The 5064-nt window shown below is 32.8% G+C and overlaps 1 non-coding gene across 1 annotated transcript; it reads right to left on the bottom strand.

Annotated features, from left to right (window-relative positions):
• Window positions 1-4690: 4690 nt before the first annotated feature.
• Window positions 4691-4763, bottom strand: Trnam-cau. Its single transcript has one exon. It is a non-coding gene; the product is annotated as a tRNA-Met (tRNA).
• Window positions 4764-5064: the final 301 nt, after the last annotated feature.

Genomic DNA, 5064 nt, shown 5'->3' with positions numbered 1-5064 from the left:
AACAAACGCTATAACAACGAACGTGCTCAATAATACTCTCTGACTGCAGATCAACTACTAACTGTCTACACACACATTACATTATTTTGTCACGTTGTCACCCTCTTTTATATACTAGACTACCCTGTATCTAGTAAATGCTAGAGCATTCGCCAAGGTACAGGATAGTTCTAGAAAGCAGAGGGCGTGAGAATAGTCACGTGATCTCGCTGACGTAACAGTACTAAAAAATTTCATTCTTCATAAAAAAAAAAATCTGGTTCGCGTTGTTGTTGTTTTTTATTAACTTTTTCTCTGTACATATGTTGATAACATACTTGTCAACTTTTTTTATTTTGGGGCTGCTTACTTACATGGAATAAACAATATGTCCCACCTGTAATTGGGTCAGTATTTGCATCTTTCGTTTATACATACACAACAGAGAAAAGCTTTGATATAGAACGACGGAGTTTAATTGGACAAAAAAAAAACGTGCTTCCATTAAAGGTATTCTTGACCGTTTTTGTCTTGTTTTCTTTGTCAGAAATGGGCGGATGAAACTGGACAGCAATTAAGATGTTAACCAAGTTAATAAATTGGATTTACCAGTCATTTAACTGGGGGAGGGATTAGAACACTCAAGGTTCAAGTATGATTGTAGTATCTTGGTACCATAACTTAAGCCTAATCCACGGTCCAGAAGTTAGCGTACAGAACCATGTAGCTATGTGCCATTCGCGTCCCGTTATCGCAAAAATAATGTCACCTCAGTTGTGTTATATCTCCCTCGTTGGTCATCTAAGCGATGGGGACTAGATGCCTGCCCTCTAGTCAATCAGTTCAGTTTTAAAAACGGTTATATTTTTAAAACCCGTAAATATCGCCATAAAACAGAACAAAATAATTAGAACATCCGGCTTATCTGTTAAAATAATACAGAAACAGGAAATAGCCCTTAAATACTTAATAACAAGTTCAGCATATAAAATAAAATATACACTGTATAAAAAATTATATTACCGTTATATATGGATTATATGATTGGTGCCATTGCAAGCACATGTAAAATATCGGAACAATAACATCCAATACTAATGATGCTACTGGTGAACATTATAGCTAGCTCGAGTTGAGGGGGACTCGGTTCCCCTCGTTAACAGAAATATGAAAATTAAAACTCTTGACTGTGAAATACCTGATTGTAAATAGATTTCGAGATCTCCCCTCGTTAACTCTGGTGCAGATTATAGTGAAGAAAGTGGGGTATACTGCAATCAGATAACACTTTATGGGATGTCTTGACCGAAAGATTAAAGAACCCATTTCTCCAGGTTTAAATTTCTACGAAGTCTCTAACCACTTTCACAATGATTAATATATATATATATATAATCTAACATTGCGATGTATATGTATTTAAACAGTAGAATGGAATAAGACAGTCGCTTGTAAACATACTTATAGATGATAAAAGAATGAAGATATGAGTTATACATACGTAATTTTTCTTCTTCTAAATCCTGATCTTTTAATATATCTGTTGATTTACGTACGTTATTTAATTACCATTGTTTTCTGTTTGTTTTTTTTCGGTTTGTTTGATTAAATTCAAGAATGTTTGATACTATTCTTAGTATGATTTAGACCTCAGTTTTAGACACGTGTATGATGTTAAGTTAACCGATGGGTGTTCCAATTTAGTTTTAACTGGATTAGCGAACTTGCGAGATATCGAAACCTCGTGGCGAAGCTGTGATAGCAACATACTGAGCTAATAAATATTCATTCTGGAGATATGTTGTTGTTGTTTTGGTTCAAAGCTACACAGTGGGCTATCTGTGACCTGTTCATCGCGGAGAATCGAACCCTGGATTTTAGGGATTACATTAACAATAGGTTGGTTTATTTGCTATCCTTTCTTTAGGGTTACTTTCGCTAACAGTATTAGTTATTACATTTATTGTGAGTACTTTTATTATCATTATTGTCCTCTGATGGGTCAGTGGTAAGTTTACGAACTTACAACACTAACATCCGGAGTTCGATTCCCTGTTGTGGACAGAGATCTGTTAGTCCTTTTTGTAGCTTTGTGCTAAAACAACAAGTATTATTTTATTTCAAAGGTTATTTCACATGGTTAGCTTAGTTCATGGATTTAGGACTAACTTAAATCTAATAAGATAGCCGACCCAAGTGTAACTTTTACCTAAGTGGGGGGGGGGGGGGGCAGACTAGTGGGTGTTAGTTAGAATGGGTAGTAGATAATTAATATCTACTCTTATTCGTGAGTTGTTATTATATTAAATTTTACTTTTAAGGTTTATTATTTTGCATTTTTAACTTAATAGATGAACTTATAACTAACCTAAGCCTTGTGAGGTATTATTGGATTTACGGCCGACATTATCGTTAACAGAGAGGGTAGCCAACTGTTGAAACAATACATTCTAATCATTGTAAGTAATACAGCTTGAAAATTATATTTAGTTAATTATCCTCATTACTACGTAACATATTTAGTTCTGATCTATCTAGGCTTTGATCAAAAGTTGTGAGATAGCAATTTTTACGTTTCTTTTGTGATCGTTTTGTTTAGCAATGAATGTTTAGTTATATTAAAGCGCTAATCACCTTCTAGCTCGTTAAATTTGAGTATGCTTATATTATGAGATTGACACAAGCTTCCCCTAGTGGTGACATATAGATATTAATGTGAAAGGTTATGTAAGTTAGCTAGTCACGTGAGTTAAAGTCCTTCCTTTATCTTAAACGAGTTAGTTTAAAATGTATTATTGTTGATTGTTACTTGATGTTATTATTGATCTTGGATCTGTGGTTGGAATATTGTGGTTTTTCGGAATTAGGTTTTTTTTTCTTCTTCTGGTTCATTCCTCCTAATTGCTTTATATATAATTATATAATTAATAACATTGATATTTATATTGTATTACTTATTGACGTTTGTATGAAGTCCTGGCTAGGTACGGCTTTATTAACTTTTTTTTTGTTGTTGTTGTTGTTTTTTGTGATAAAATTTGTATTCCAATTGTTTGAAAGTTTTATTTTATATTTCTGTTGTTACAGTTTAATAATTTTATTTTTGTTCAATCCTAGTTGTAGCGACGTTTTGTTTTAGTCCGTTACAAAGTTACTATAAATTTTAGCAGTGGGGGCGTTATAAGTTATGGTCAATCCCACTATTCGTTGGTAGAGAGAAGTTCAGAAGTTGGTGGTGAGTAGTGTTTACTATCTGCTTTTCTCTGGTCTATCATTTTATATCTAGGGTGGGCTATCGCAAATAACAAATTTTATAAATTCCTTTACTTAGAGTTTAGCCCCCCCCCCCCCTAGTGATACAGCGGTATGTCTGCGGATTTACGTTGCTAGAAACCGGGTTTTGATACTCGTGATGGACAGAGTACAGATAGCCCATTGTGTAGCTTTGTGCTTAACTACAAACTAAAAAAAGCTTAGACTTATTATATGTATTAGTTTAAGACTATTCTTCCTTTTATGAGTTAAAATGTAAGAAAGACTTTTTCATTGATTTTTCTGTTTTACTGGACGTATTTTATCTTCTTTCTTGACTACGTAGGTGACAGAGTTTTTTTTTAAAAAAAAAACTTTGACAGTATGTATTTTAGTATTTTGGTTATTATCTTTGCAGTAAATAGAGCTAATTTTGTATTATTAAATACAGGCATGTTCTTGCTTTCTAATTAAAAAGAATAATTGTTTTTGTGTATTTTGTATTAACTTAAGTTTATTTTTTCAATTCATTTATAGATAACACTAATATAATTTTCCTGGTAATTGCGTCATCAGTTTTAGGACATTATTTTTTTCCTTGTTAGGGTTAGGTTTGGCCGTTAGGGTTGACATTTGCAGCGTTGTTGTGTTACTATTAGGAAGGGTTTGTATTCTATTATTACTGTTAAAACCCGATTGTGAACAGATTCTATATGTTTCTCCAGATGGCACTGCAAGCGCAGTAACCAGTTTACTGTACAAAGCGGTAGACAGATTGGTGAGGAGAATTTAATTCTAACAGACAATAAAACTGCTCAAAGTTCCTACGAATAAGTTCGAGTGATAAAAATGATTCAGTAAAACCAATAATTCATCGTATAAGAGGCGACAGATTAATTGTATGAGGTACTGTTTAAAATATAATAATGAAGAGAACATAAACAAAGGTCAAGGTGTCGATGATTTTATTGTTATGTTATTGTTTCGTAAATAGAACACAAATATTTGGTAGTGTGTAGTAACTTCCGACCACAAACTTTTAGTAAATGTTTAGATTAAAGAAATTACTGTTTTAACAGTTTAACGAAATACAAAAACGTTGAACATTGAAATATCTTCTAAACAGATTTAATGAACTCATTTTTTGGAAAATGTAACTTTATAATAAAGCACAACACGAAGGTGATAATAGGAAGAATTTATTAAGCGTTTCGGAATCATCAAATTTCCATCATCAGTGCGTTGAACAAACGCTTCCTATTATAACGTTCCTGTTGTGCTTTATCATTAAACACATTAAGTTATTATAGTAAAAAAAGAAAGAGTGAAGCATAGATTGGACAGAAATAAACATTATTGACGTATAAAGGTATAATTTATTTCTCTATAATTATAAACTTTTGAAGAGAGGTAATTATAACAGTAAAATTTCATCATGCAGTGCATTAGGAAAATAATATGCCCCGGGTGAGGCTCGAACTCACGGCCTTCAGATTATGAGACTGACGCGCTGCCTACTGCGCTACCGAGGCTTGTTTAGTAGTGTAAATATTTGTTTTATTAGCTATTATCGGTAGAGCCTTGATTAATAATACTTGATATTGAAGATTTTAATCTTTCCTATCGCAGTAATTCGAAACTAAGAATTATTGCAATTTCCCAAGACTAGCTTTACACTCGTGAATCATGAGAATTAAATCAAAAAGGTTGATAAATCACCTAAAAACTTACAGACAAAGTAAAACCCAAACAGCAAATGTACAACGTTTCGACAAGGTTTTGTCATCATCAGGTACCTGATGATGACAAAACCTTGTCGAAACGTTGTACATT

This window comes from Limulus polyphemus, unplaced genomic scaffold, assembly GCF_000517525.1.
Source record: "Limulus polyphemus unplaced genomic scaffold, Limulus_polyphemus-2.1.2 Scaffold4774, whole genome shotgun sequence".
NCBI lineage: Eukaryota > Metazoa > Arthropoda > Merostomata > Xiphosura > Limulidae > Limulus > Limulus polyphemus.
Note: the sequence above shows the minus strand (reverse complement) of the source record. Positions and strands in the feature narration are given on the sequence as shown.